The sequence below is a fragment of the Ovis canadensis genome, chromosome 10, assembly GCF_042477335.2.
Source record: "Ovis canadensis isolate MfBH-ARS-UI-01 breed Bighorn chromosome 10, ARS-UI_OviCan_v2, whole genome shotgun sequence".
NCBI classification, from domain to species: domain Eukaryota; kingdom Metazoa; phylum Chordata; class Mammalia; order Artiodactyla; family Bovidae; genus Ovis; species Ovis canadensis.
Window position 1 is genome coordinate 53,970,586 of NC_091254.1, and position 13,977 is coordinate 53,984,562.

Sequence of the window (13,977 nt, forward strand, 5' to 3'; positions counted from 1 at the left end):
TGAGCACCTGAACTGAACTGAATCTATTTTAACAAAAATAAAATCCCTATATAGCATTAGATAAAAATGTATTTCTTTAAACACTTAAAAAATAAAAGCAGGTTTATTAATGTATTAATTAGCTCCAACAGGTAAGTATAGCAAGATATAAATTATATAAGATTAAATATGTTTGTATACAATATGCACACAAATACAGTTGCATTTAATTGCATTTCAAATTCTTTTGTTGGTTATTTCTTAATGGTTTTAAAATTTTAAAAAGCTGCTAAGTTTTTAACCTACACAATCATCATATAGGTAGATGTTTTTGTAACTAAATTTAAATGGTCTTTATTTTTTGTTCTTCTGAAATAATTGTGGCATGAAAGAAGGAAAGTCAAGTCGCTCATTCATGTCCAACTCTTTGTGACCCCATGGACTGTAGTCTGACAGGTTCCTCCATCCATGGGACTTTCCAGGCAAGAAAACTGGAGTGGGTTGCCATTTCTTTCTCCAGGAGATCTTCCTCACCCAGGGATTGAACCTGGGTCTCCCACACTGTAGGTAGATGCTTTTACCGTCTGAGCCACCAGGGAAGTCACATAATTGTGGCATAATTAACAGTTAATAGTATACATTAATACATTACACTACTGTGTGACTTCATTGAAAAGCTATTTTAATATGTCTGCTCCTTAAATGGCTCCAAATGACTGAGGGTTTCACCCTTTGGAGTAAGAACGTACTCCAAAATTCTTTCAGCGTATATATATTTTTTATTTGCAATTATATATGCACTGTATATATATATACATTTATTCCACTGAAAATCCCTTGGGGAAATTCCATTTTTGTATGCCCTGGGCTTAGTGTAATTTATTTTACTGAACACACATGTGAAGACAAAATTAGTGAGAATCCTCATCAAGTACACACCTACATTCTTAATTGCTTGAAGTAACCGGTTTCTGTGATGATATATAGCTATAGTATTAGAAAATTCAGTTTGTATTATCCTCAAACAGGAAATTTATTTCATTTAAAAAACTCTCAGCAACTGAGTAAGCCAGCAATTCCCTGAATCCTGTCTAAACACAAAAACTCGAGCCCTGAGCGGAACTATTTTTGAATTTTGTATCGTTTTCCTGACTTCTTAACAACATTATGTTGAATATAATGGTTAAACAAAGGTCATCATTAGGAATCAAACTTGTTCTTTGCTGAAGGAAGCAAAACCAATCAGACCTCATGAGTTATTCAGGGTTTTGACTTTTTTATCAGAAATCCTGAGTAGTGCTTTTAAACTTGTGACTCTTTCTCTGCAAATGTGCTGGATCCTGCAATACCTGTTGTGCTGGCACCTTTATTTGGAGCTGCTCTAAGAAAATCCCATGGAGGGAGGAGCCTGGCAGGCTACAGTCCATGAGGTCGCAAAGAGTCGGACAGGAGCGTCTTCACTTTCACTCTTACTCAGGCTATTTGCCTTCAGCTAAGCTTTTCTGTCCCTAATTTGTTTCTTAATCATCTGTGGGTTTTAAAACCAGGTAACTAAGCTAGCAAGAATATTAGAGCATCCTTTGTGGGTGTAGTTCATGACATTTAATACAGGTTTTATTATTTGTTGTTTGTTGTTAATGTTGTTTGAATCCTTTTCGCTTATTTATTTATTTTTTAAAAATATATAATACACTTATGTCTGTGATTTTTGTTTTTGTCTTTTGGGAGATTTTTTGTCAGCCTGTGATGTTAAACTGGTTTTAATGCGTGAGGTGGTGGCCCAAGGGTCTTCCCTGGTAGCTCAGCTGGTAAAGAATCCACCTGCAGTGCAGAAGACCCTGGTTCCATTCCTGGGTCGGGAAGATCTGCTGGAGAAGCAATAGGCTACCAACTCGTGTATTCTTGGACTTCCCTGGTGGCTCAGCTGGTAAAGAATCTGCCTGCAATGTGGGAGACCTGGATCAGATTCATGGGTTGGGAAGATCCCCTGAAGAATGGAACTTCTACCCACTCCAGTATTCTGGCCTGGAGGATTCCAAGGACTGTATATTCCATGGGGTTACAAAGAGTCAGACATTACTGAGCAACTTTCACTTTCACCCCAAAAGTGTTTTAAACAAGAGTGTTTTCAACTGTGAAAATCTATAATTGCAACAAAGAAGGTGAAATGTGACTCCACATTGGATCTATTCCTTTAGCTCTAACCCTTGTGCTCTGTTGCCTGTGCTTAGTCATACTGGCTCTGTACCTTTGTGATAGAATGTTGCCTAGAGCCTGAAATATAGATGATAACTCATTCTCAAGACTCTGACCTTTAAATATATAACACTTTTCCATTCGCATAGAGATACAAAGCTACAGAATAAAAAATAACAGTTGTCTTGTTGGAGATTTATAGGATCATTGTGACCAGACCTACCTGGATAGCTGCAAGAACAAAGAATTCCTACACCAAGAAATTTGCAACACTCAGCCTCATCGCCTCCTCTTTTAGTGTAAAAAAGGCCTGAATTCTAACTCAGGTAGGATAATTCTTTAGAACACTAGTCCACCATCTTCTCAATCTTCTATCTTTCTTCATAAAGTTGGTATTCCTTGCCCCAACAACTCACCTCTTTAGTTATTGGTCTATTGTGCAGCAATCAGTAAACTTATACTTTGTAACATAACTTGATTAACTACTTCTTAATAAGTATATCACAGTACATACAGTTCAGATAAAAAAAAAAAATCCTGACACAAAGAACTCTGTGCAAATCCAGAGCATCTAGCATCCCAACACCTGATCCAAATAATCTTATCTCCCATAGATTGAAGTTAAATAAGTATAAAGTTTATTTCTTTGGTCAGAACTTTCCATGGCTTTTCTCTGCCCAGCATGCCTCTCCTGCTTCAGGCTATCTTGCAGAGAATCACAGCTTGTTTGAAAGTGAACCTCCTTTTTTTTTTTTAAAAAAAAAAGCTAATTAAGCCCTCAAGTTTATAGAAATGAGATGATCTCTCACTTTGGGGTATTAGTTTTACAGACTTCTCAGCTTCTCCTCTATATCTATTTTAAACTGAAGCTAAACCTTCTAAGAACTTTCATTGCTGCTGCTACTGCTAAGCCACTTCAGTATCTGACTCTGTGCGACCCCATAGACAGCAGCCCACGAGGCTCCCCCGTCCCTGGGATTCTCCAGGCAAGAACACGAGTGGGTTGCCATTTCCATTACCCCTAACAAAATAAACACTTCCTTTGCCTTTTCATTTCTTTGTTTCTAAATGTAAACTTGGACAGAACCCACCTATATGGATTATGTAATTAATTTATAGCTCTTCTTTTAAGACGGTTAAGGATCATTTGACTAAAATGAAATTGAGAAATTTAATGAGAAACTGGCTTATATTGAAATTCTCAGGTACATTTTTTCTACCTAGGAGTAAATAAGTTTTGGCTAAAGAAATGGGGTGTGTGTATGTGTATGTGTGTGTGAGACCCCAAATATTTAGTGAGTTAGCAAGAAACTATTATGATTATGGAGAAAGTACAAACACTTTTTCATCTAGTACCAATCAATGTCTCCCAAATATGCTATACTAGTGAGTTAAGTGACATATTGGTTTCTAAGTTCAGTGCTTGGAAGGCTGATTATTTCTCCTTTACTTGATAATCTTTCAATAAATTAAGATACCAAAAGGAATCTGCTTTCTTCATAAAAACTTGATGCTGTTTTGAATTATTCAGTTTAACACAGATATCTGAAGGCTTAACTCATATTAATATATAGCATCATAAAAATAAAATTACTTCTGTCACAATATCATTTTCTCAGTTAATTTTACCATATGTCTATTTGCTTTATGTTGGTATTTTCACATAGGAAAAAATACATAAGAAAAAATATGGTATTTTTTTTGACAACTGTTGATTACTTACCAGCATCCATTCTCCTCCCTTTCCTATACACACCTGTTATAGTCAACGACTTCCCTCTGGAGCCCATGTGCTTTTACTGAGCTGACTTTACATCACTGGAGTATGTACTGGTAGGTTCCATTCCATATTTTATAAACTTTCTGTCAAAGTGGTCGATGCAGATACCCCAGACTTAAGTCACATAGGCATGGCATTCTCTGAGACACAAGTCTGTTTCTCAGATAGGTACATATGACCTGAATTGTACCAATGAAATGAGGAACATACATTTCAGAGTTTCTGAGCAAGTATCTCCCATTCTTAAGAAATTATCTTGGTGAGAGGTATAGTAGAGGAGAAATTCTCTGTCTTCTCTATTGTGGCATCACATAAAATAATTTCATAATCTTTATTATTAGCTTCCTTGATATACAGCTATTTGCTTTCATGATAATACTTCCTGATAAAACAGTAAAGTCCTTGAGTCTAGTGGCCTTGTCTTATGCATTCACATATTTCTCTACCATCAAATTTTCTTCAATCAATAAAGAGAACATATTAAGCTTCGTGAAGGTAGGGAGGTAGCTTGTAGGCCACTCTATCCTTGTATTAATTAAATCTTCAACATATAGTTGATCAGAGGTAGGTGGAATAAATGAATGATGAATAGATGGGTGGATGCTTTGCAAATAGCATTAGAGGAAAACACGATGCTGGGTTAGTGACACTGCAAGCTGTCAGAAAAGACAGATGGCTTTGCTGGCCATGCTATAAATAACCACCAGGTGCCACTCAGAGCCGGTAGAAGCCTCATCGTGCATGACAGTCATTGATCTGCTGCACAGAAAAGAAACAAGCTTTCCTGACACCACTTGAGGAGAAAAGATGATGTTTCACATTTAAGATTTGAATAATAAGGTCATGATCAAATTAAATAAATTTCCCTCGCCAATACATGAAATATATACACATTAATACAACAAATTAAAGACATTATTGGAAAGAAAAGGTGACTAGGCTGGAGCTAAATGTGATCCTGGAACTCAGCCATATTGGATGTTTTGTTAATGAAGTGGCAATCCTGTCTCATTAAAAACATCCTAAGAACGAGTTCTCACCACACATAGGATGAAACTAAACTGCAATCTAGACTAGAATAGTACAGAATAAATAGATAAAATAATAGCCATATTTCCTAAGTGATTATAAACTTATGAAAAGATATTCTAGAGGTAAGCAAAATATTCAGAGGAAAATCACATATAAGAATTCTTACATTTATATTTTTTTAAAGATGTAGTAAATCTCATATTTGGTATTTGGAGAAAAAGTTCAATTATACTCCGTATTAGTCATGCAAATGTATTCCTGGGTCTGAGTACTACCTAGCAAGTCTTCGTTTATAAGACAAACCAATAGACACACCCCAACGTAAATTTTCAAAGCTGCTGCAGGTTGTTCTCTTTGTTTGATTTCTAACAGTCTAATCTTCTGTTATGATAACTGTTGTGTTAGTAAATTTAGCATATATCTATACATTATTTGACATGTTTGAGCAAATAACAATAATTCAAATAGTTTCATTTTTAAACAAGCAAAATCATTGACATATTTCATACACCTTTAGGAACTGATTAGCATAGAAGATATTTTAATCCTTAAGCGTGAATGATCAAAAAATGTAGCTTAATTCCAGATTTCTCAAATGCAAATAGCCTGGCACATAAGTATTTGCAGTTACCAAGTAACTGCCATAACTGTTCCTGCCATAATACCTTGTAGTTACCAAGGAACTGCCATGACTGTTCCTGCTATAATTTTCCTGCCAGAAGGAAAATGCCATAACAGATATTTAAAACATTGGTATATCCTAAAAACTATGCACTCACTCATTCAACAGAATTTTACTAATTTCTTATTTTGTACTAGCCACTGATGTAGGCAGTGTGATATATTGGAAGATTTATATAAACAGCTCACTTTGTCATTACACTTGCTTTTCATATATATTCAATTATAGACCACATGATCAAGCTTATAATTATTAATTATAATTGCAATGGTATAATGTTTTAATAGCATTTTTCAATATAACAGTAATGATTATATGTTGTGTCAGTAATAGATAACAAAAGCTGTGATGACTGTGATCACACCGAATTTCATTTTAAGACCCATGAGTCAAAAATAATTGAATGCTAATTTATCAATAAGGAAAGAAATTGTGACAAATAAAAGGAAATGGAATGTACACATTCTGTCCACGAGAAAGCAGACATGTGGAACATCACTAGAAAATGAGTCTGGGCGGCTGAAGAACAAGGTCAACAGAGCTACTTATGCAGTGAATTTTCCACTCAGAGACTTGCTGGCTTTCAGGACAGCAGACCTTCAGAAAACAGCAAGCTATCAGCTTTCAGGGCATAAAATTGTACTGATAATAATTGTCAAGATACTGAGACAATCCATCACAGCATGAAACGTTGGGAATAGATGATGGTGACATGAACAACAATCCACCAAGCTTGACCAACAATGAAATTCAAATCCAGTGGAGGTAGCTTTGGATTGTGTAAATAAGCCATTAAATGATCAAAATAGCCATCTTGAATTTGCCATGAATTTGAGGAGATACATAAATCCTGACTGTATATAACATTTACTTAAGTAGATTAAATATGTGTGTGTATCCTATCCTCTATCTCTCTTCTGTTTATAGACCTCTATTCCTGTCTTTTTTTTCTGCCAAAAATTGGACAAGAAAATAACTCTGGGTAGCAAGCTTGAAGGTATACGTATATTTAAAATTTATATAAAATGAAATAAAATAATGGAATCATATGCAGATGAATTGACTTGGTTTCTTCGATATATTCCTTACATGAAAAAAAAAAATTAAATGGCTGAGTGTGATTGCTTTAGAGTTAAGGAGACTTATTATACCTAACAACCAAAGATGATGTCTGAATTTTGCTTAGTGTTTGGTTAGAAAAAGACAACTCTACAAATCTTCTTCTTCAAACAGCTGTACACATTTTAATATAAATGATATAAAAGAAATTACAGTAAATTTTGTTAGGTATGATAATGTCACTGGGTTGCATAAGTTATATTCACATTTGTAAATATGTACATTGAAGTATGCAAGATGAAACGACTATTATGCTTTAAAGTTCTTCAATGAAAGAAAACAAGGAAGGAATTAAGAAAGAGAGGAAGGGAAGAAGGAAAAATATGATAAGATTTCAAGTTTCTGTAATTGTTTAACTTAGTATCTATGTAAATGGAGGTTTGCTTTACAATTTTTCTCTATGCTTGTAGCTGAATTTTTTCATAATTAAAGAGGTAAGAAAAGAAAACTTGGGCAAAGTTCTAGAGATTCTTGTATTTTCTGTTAGGATCAGATTTCTAACTCGTGTTTGGGACCAGAACTTGTATTTTAAAAACACTTCAGGTACTTTTACTGCAGGTGGTCGGCAGATGATACTCTGAAAAACAACAAAGAGGATTAGATATGCTCTCTGGAATAAGTCATGTGAGAGAAAGCCTTAAAAGCTTCTGAGTACTTTCAGCTATTCTATTCAAAGGCGCCCTCTCTTGGCCACCTGGGAATTATGCGTTTTGCCTGTCAATTAGGAAACCCCTTTCATTCAATTAATACTTGCTGAGAAAAATTCTGGGTCCATCGGTAATCAGTCTAAAACTTTTCTTCTTGAAATTGAACATTATGAAAATCCAGTGTTGTCTAAGTACTAACTAGAGACTACAATGATGACTTGTGTCTCCCTCCTCATTTGGCTGCATTGCCACCTTTCAGTGGGTTTTCCTGGTGGCTCAGACAGTAAAGAATCTGTCTGCCAATGCAGGAGACCCAACTTTGATCTCTGGGTCAGTAAGATCCCCTCGAGGAGGAAATGGCAACCCACTCCAGTATTCTTGCCTGGAAGATCCATGGATAGAGGAACCTGGAGGGCTAGAGTCCATGGGGTTGCAAAGAGTCAGACACGACTGAACAACTAATACACATCACCTCTCAATCTCAAACTATGTATGCCACTCAGGGTTCTGCCCTTGATCTCTGCAGAATCCACTGGTACTCATCTTTGCTAGTAATTAAGAGCATCGCCTTGCAATCAGACTGCCTAGATTCAAATCCTGATTCTGCTATTAATTGTTACTGAGTGTTGTTGGCAAATCACTACTCAGCTTCTCTGTGACTCAGTTTCCACTTCTGTAAAATAGAAGTAATAATGATGCCTACCCACACTGCCATGCTGAGAGGATTTTACAGTTTATATGCTTAGAGTGCTTAAGATTGTGCCTGACCCAGGGTAATGAAGTATTGATATTTATTCTTATCAATCCTTTTGGTATTAACTCTTGATTATTGACTATATATCTGCAATGCTGTCTTCATTCACCCGCTTACCTTCGAGAAATGGTAATCTGGCTGGTCCATATTCAAAAGAATGTACTTCTACTACTCAAAATAGATGACATTTTTGGAAAAAAATAATATTTGTCCACTCAATCTAGTGAAACTGCTAATTCCTTTAAACCGTTATTAATCCCTGTCTGCTATATTCAAACTATCTGTGTGTATTCTATATTGCTTATATTAACTTTTAAAAAATCTTCTATTCCCCAAATCCTTGAGCACATTTTAATCTAGAAAATAACTGTTCTAGCATTCCATTCTACCATTCTTTAAATGATTTTTGCACTGGTATATTCATTTCCTCCTTTCATGGGTGACAGTAAGTCCCCAGTACAATCTACGACTTCAAATGTGACACATAATAGCCCTCTCAGAGCTATGAATTTATACATATTCACCCAACCAATATTCATTTAACCAACTTGCATGAGTGTAGAATAAATAAATATTCTCCATGTCAGCTGTTTATTGTAAACATCTGTCTTGAGATGGCCTGTACAGGTTTATACATGTTGGTAATTTGCAAACAACATGGAACATAATGTCAATATTCCTCAGTGAGGTAAGATCACAAACTTGTACCAACAATTAGCTACTTAGCTACTTGTTCCTTATTTAACAGTGAACGCGACCTCATATCACTATCAATTAAGTTCCTAATTGTGCAGTGTTAAGACCAAATGTAAACCAAAAAAAAAAAAAAAAAGAAATGTCTTTTTTATTTTTTTAATTAAAATCCCAAGGCAGTGTGAGATTACTTTTCTATGGTACTCTTATAAAGCTCTCACATCCATTGCATTATGGGCTGTGATTAGTTGTCTGCCTTTACAAGGCCATATAATTCAGATATTTTCTTTGATTTTCCCATTGCTGACACGTGAAAACCACAAATGAGCCTTTTTCCCAACATTTTTATGTTTGCAATGGACTTTTAAGCTTCTGCTTATTTTCCATATATATATATATATATATATAATAAACATATCAAGAAATGAGTGGTATTCATGACATATCTATATTTAATGTTATACTTTTCTTTACATTGCGCTGAGCCTTACTTACTATGCTTAGTTTGATATAATTACAGTTGAATTCCTCATTTGCCCTAAAGTCATGTAAATCTGAATTTTTACTCTGGAGTCAGACATCTCCCCTTTCCTTTTTTTTTTAGCACTCATTTTATAACTGAGAGGGATCTTAGACATCATGTTTCAAATGCTGATACTAAAAGCTAGACATTTAAGACCAAGAAAAGTTGAGGCATTTTTAGCATTATTAGTTGATAGTAATGTGAGTTTAATCCCTGGGTTTGGAAGATCCCCTGGAGAAGGAAATGGCAACCCACTCCAGTATTCTTACCTGGGAAATCTCATGGACAAAAGAGCCTAACAGGCTACAGTCCATGGGGTCGCAAAGAGTCAGACATGACTGAGTGACTAACACACACAGTGGTAGTAAGATGAATTTGATAATTCAGGTTCCCAGACTTGAACACAGGTGTTCCTTAACAGCATCAACTTGCTCCCCAGTAGCTAAGGAACTATTCAGAGTGAAGGAAAACTGCTTTAGGTACTCTTACTGTTTAGACACTTTGGTCTCCCTAAATTCAGCCTAGTATTCTCAGGTTAGTGTCCTTCTTCTCAAGTTGAAAAAAATGCCCATACATGAAAAAAATCAATTTATATGATGGATATACTTGAATAATGATGACAGATCATCAATTCAGTTCATTTCAGTTGCTCAGTACATCTGACTCTTTGTGACACCATGGACTGCAACATGCCAGGCTTCCCTGTCCATCATCAACTTCTGGAGCTTGCTCAAACTCATTTCCACTGAGTGGATGATACCATCCAAGCATCTCATCCTCTGTCATCCCCTTCTCCTCCTGCCTTCAATCTTTCCCAGCATCACGGCCTTTTCCAATGAGTCAGTTCTTCGCATCAGATGGCAAAAGTACTGGAGTTTCAGCTTCAGCATCAATCCTTCCAATGAATATTCAGGACTGATTTCCTTTAGGATTGGCGGGTTGGATCTCCTTGTAGTCCAAGGGACTCTCAAGAGTTTTCTCCAACACCACTGTTTTTTAAAAGCATCAATTCTTCGGCACTCAGCTTTCTTTATGGTCCAACTCTCACATCCATACATGACTACTGGAAAACCATAGCTTTGACAAGACTGACCTTTGTCAGCAAAGTAATGTCTCTGCTTTTTAATATTTGTCTAGGTTGGTTATAGTTTTTCTTCCAAGGAGCAAGCAACTTTTAATTTCATGACTGCAGTCACCATCTGCAGTGATTTTGGAGCCCAAGAAAATAAAGTTCTACACTGTTTTCATTGTTTCCCATTCTATTTGCCATGAAGTGGTGGGACTGGATGCTGTGATCTTAGTTTTTTTTCTTTTTTAATATAAATTTATTTATTTTAATTGGAGGTTAATTACTTTACAAAATTGTATTGGTTTTGCCATACATCAACATGTATCTGCCACAGGTATACACGTGTTCCCCATCCTGAACCCCCTTCCCACCTCCCTCCCTGTACCATCCCTCTGGGTTTTCTCAGTGCACCAGCCCCAAGCATCCTGTATCATGCGTTGAACCTGGACTGGCGACTCGTTTCTTATATGATATTATACATGTTTCAATGCCATTCTCCCAAATCATACCACCCTCTCCCTCTCCCACAGAGTCCAAAAGACTATTCTATACATCTGTGTCTCTTTTGCTTTCTTGAACAAAGGGTTATCGTTGCCATCTTGCTAAATTCCATATATATGCGTTAGTATACTGTATTGGTGTTATTCTTTCTGGCTTACTTCACTCTGTATAATAGGTTCCAGTTTCATCCACCTCATTAGAACTGATTCAAATGTATTCTTTTTAATGGCTGAGTAATACTCCATTAGTTTTCTGAATGTTGAGTTTTAAGCCAGCTTTTTCATTCTCCTTTTTCACCTTCATCAAGAGGCTCTTTAGTTCCTCTTCACTCTCTGCCATACGTGCGGTTCATCTGAATATCTGAGGTTATTGATATTTCTTCTGGCAATCTTGATTCCAGCTTATGCTTCATCCAGCCTGGCATTTTGCATTATGTACTCTGCATATAAATTAATTAAGCAGGATGACAATATACAGCTTTGATGTACTCCTTTTCCTATTTGGAACCAGTCTGTTGTTCCATGTCCAGTTCTAACTGTTGCTTCTTGATCTGCATACAGATTTCTCAGGAGGCAGGTCAATATTCCCATCTGGTATTACCCTGGTAATAACCTTTCTGGTATTCCCATCTCTTCGAGAATTTTTCATAGTTTGTTGTGATCTACAAAGTCAAAGGCTTTGGTGTAGTTAATAAAACAAATGTTTTTATAAAACTCTCTTGCTTTTTTGATGATCCAGTGGATTTTGTCAATCTGATCTCTAGTTCCTCTGCCTTTTCTAAATCCAGCTTAAATATCTGGAATTTTGCAGTTCACATATGGTTGAAGCCTGGCTTGGAGAATTTTGACCATTACTTTGCTAGCATGTGAGATGAGTGCAATTGCGTGGTAGTTTGAACATTCTGTGGCATTGTCTTTCTTTGCGATTGGAATGAAAACTGATCTTTTCCAGTCCTGTGGCCTTTATAATACACATTAATTTTTTTTTTCAAAATGTGTCCAAAATAGTATCATAGGGTGTAAAGAGCACTGTTATTCCAATTAAATACTTCTGAGATCTGAACATCTTTGTACCTCAGCAGGTTGTGAGGGAGGTGGTATCTATGGAGGCATTTATTAAATCTTGAAGAGTCCAGCTCAAACCAAGGAACCCATGTGTGTGGGTGGTGAGTCAGAGCACTTATCAGTCATTTCTTTTGAAACATACAGAATGCAACAGCACTGATAGAAGTGTTTTAAATATGTGACTATCATTGTGACACATAAAAGGCAGTCATCTTATAAAATAATAAAAATTATTAAATGTATGACAAAAAATAGTGATTGCATTGCTTCAGTAATTGTTATTTTAGCTTGTAATTCTTGTGAATGCCTTAGAGATTTCCTTTTCTTTAATGTATAAGAGAAAAAAATTCATAAAAAGGTAAGTTTTTAATGAGATAATGGACATAAAACATTGAACAGGGTAATTGATTATTAGGAAGAGACAAACAGTTGCTGATTACCATTATTTTTCTTGGTGCTATCCAAAATTTGAGATGTCAAGATATTTACGTTATGAAAATTACATCCTTTATCATATTTTATCACTTATCATTTTCCAAAAAACTTGTTCATTCACTTAAAAGAAAGACTATATTATACTCTTGTGTTAGGTTCCCAATGTTTCTTACTTTTGTTTTCCACTATAAATGAGATACACTCTTTGTACGACAGGATGATTTCTTGCTTTTACCTGACTTTCCACATAGCATTTTTATTTGGTTGTGAAGACAATAACCAAAAATGTCCTTGACAAAACTGATAACTGAAACACAAGAATTCACATTTCAAGGACTTTATTAGGTTTAATTAAACTTCTAATAGCTGAATTAATTGATTGGTTTAATGCAAAATATAAGAAATCTCTTGTACACTGTTGGTTAAAGGTAAATTGATACTGTTACTATGAAAAAAATTATGACAATTCCCTTGAAAATTAAAAGTGGAATTAACATAGTAGTCAGTAATCTCACTCCAAATTTTATAACTGAAAGAAATGAAATCACTATACCAAAAGGACATCTACACCTTTGTGTTCATTGCACCAATGCAGCATTATTTACAATATCCAGGATGACATGGAAACAACCTAAGTGTCTATTGATGGATGGATGGTACAGAAAGCTTGGTCTTATACTCCCATATGATATATATATATATATATATATGTATATATGTATATAATATTTATATGCACATTATATAAGGCTTCCCAGGATGTTCAGTGGTAAAGAATTCACCTGCCAAAGCAGGAGATGCAGAAGACATGAGTTTAATACCTGGGTCAAGAAGATCCCCTAGAAGAGGAAATGGAAATTTGCTTCAATATTCTTGCCTGGAAATTTTCCTGGACAGAGGAGCCTAGAGGGTTATGGTCCATAGGGTTGCAAAGAGTTGTACGTGACTGAGCACACACACATATTATATACATACGAATATTATTCAGTCATAAAGAAGAAGGAAATCTTTCCATTTGTGACAACATGGATAAACCTTGAGGGCATTAGGCTAAGTGAAATAAGTCACAGAATGACAAATACTATATAATCTTGCTTATATGTGGTATCTGAAAAAAACAGACTCACGAAAACAGAACAGATTGGTGAGTTTCAGGGGTGGGCCTGGGGTGGAAGAAATGGATGAAGGAAGTCAGAGGGTACAAACTTCCAGTTAGAGGATGAATAAATTCTGCAGATGTAATGTATAGTCTGCTGATTATAGTAAACAATGCATGCATGTGTGCTAAGTCACTTCAGCCGTGTCCAACTCTTTGTGACCCCATGGGCTGTAGCCTGCCAGGCTCCTCTATACATGGAATTCTCCAGGCAAGAATACTGGAGTGGGTTACTATGCCCTCCTCTAAGGGATCTTCCAGACACAGGGATCAAATAAGAGTCTCTTATGTCCCCTGCTTTGATAAGCAGATTCTTTACCACTGAGCCACCTGGGAAGCCCACAGTA

The 13,977-nt window shown here is 35.8% G+C and overlaps 1 protein-coding gene across 2 annotated transcripts in view; it reads right to left on the minus strand.

The window, feature by feature from the left end:
• Window positions 1-13,977, minus strand: part of PCDH9 (protocadherin 9) — a 1,187,395-nt gene that overhangs the window by 242,526 nt on the left and 930,892 nt on the right. The gene's annotated exons all lie outside the window — the stretch shown is intronic.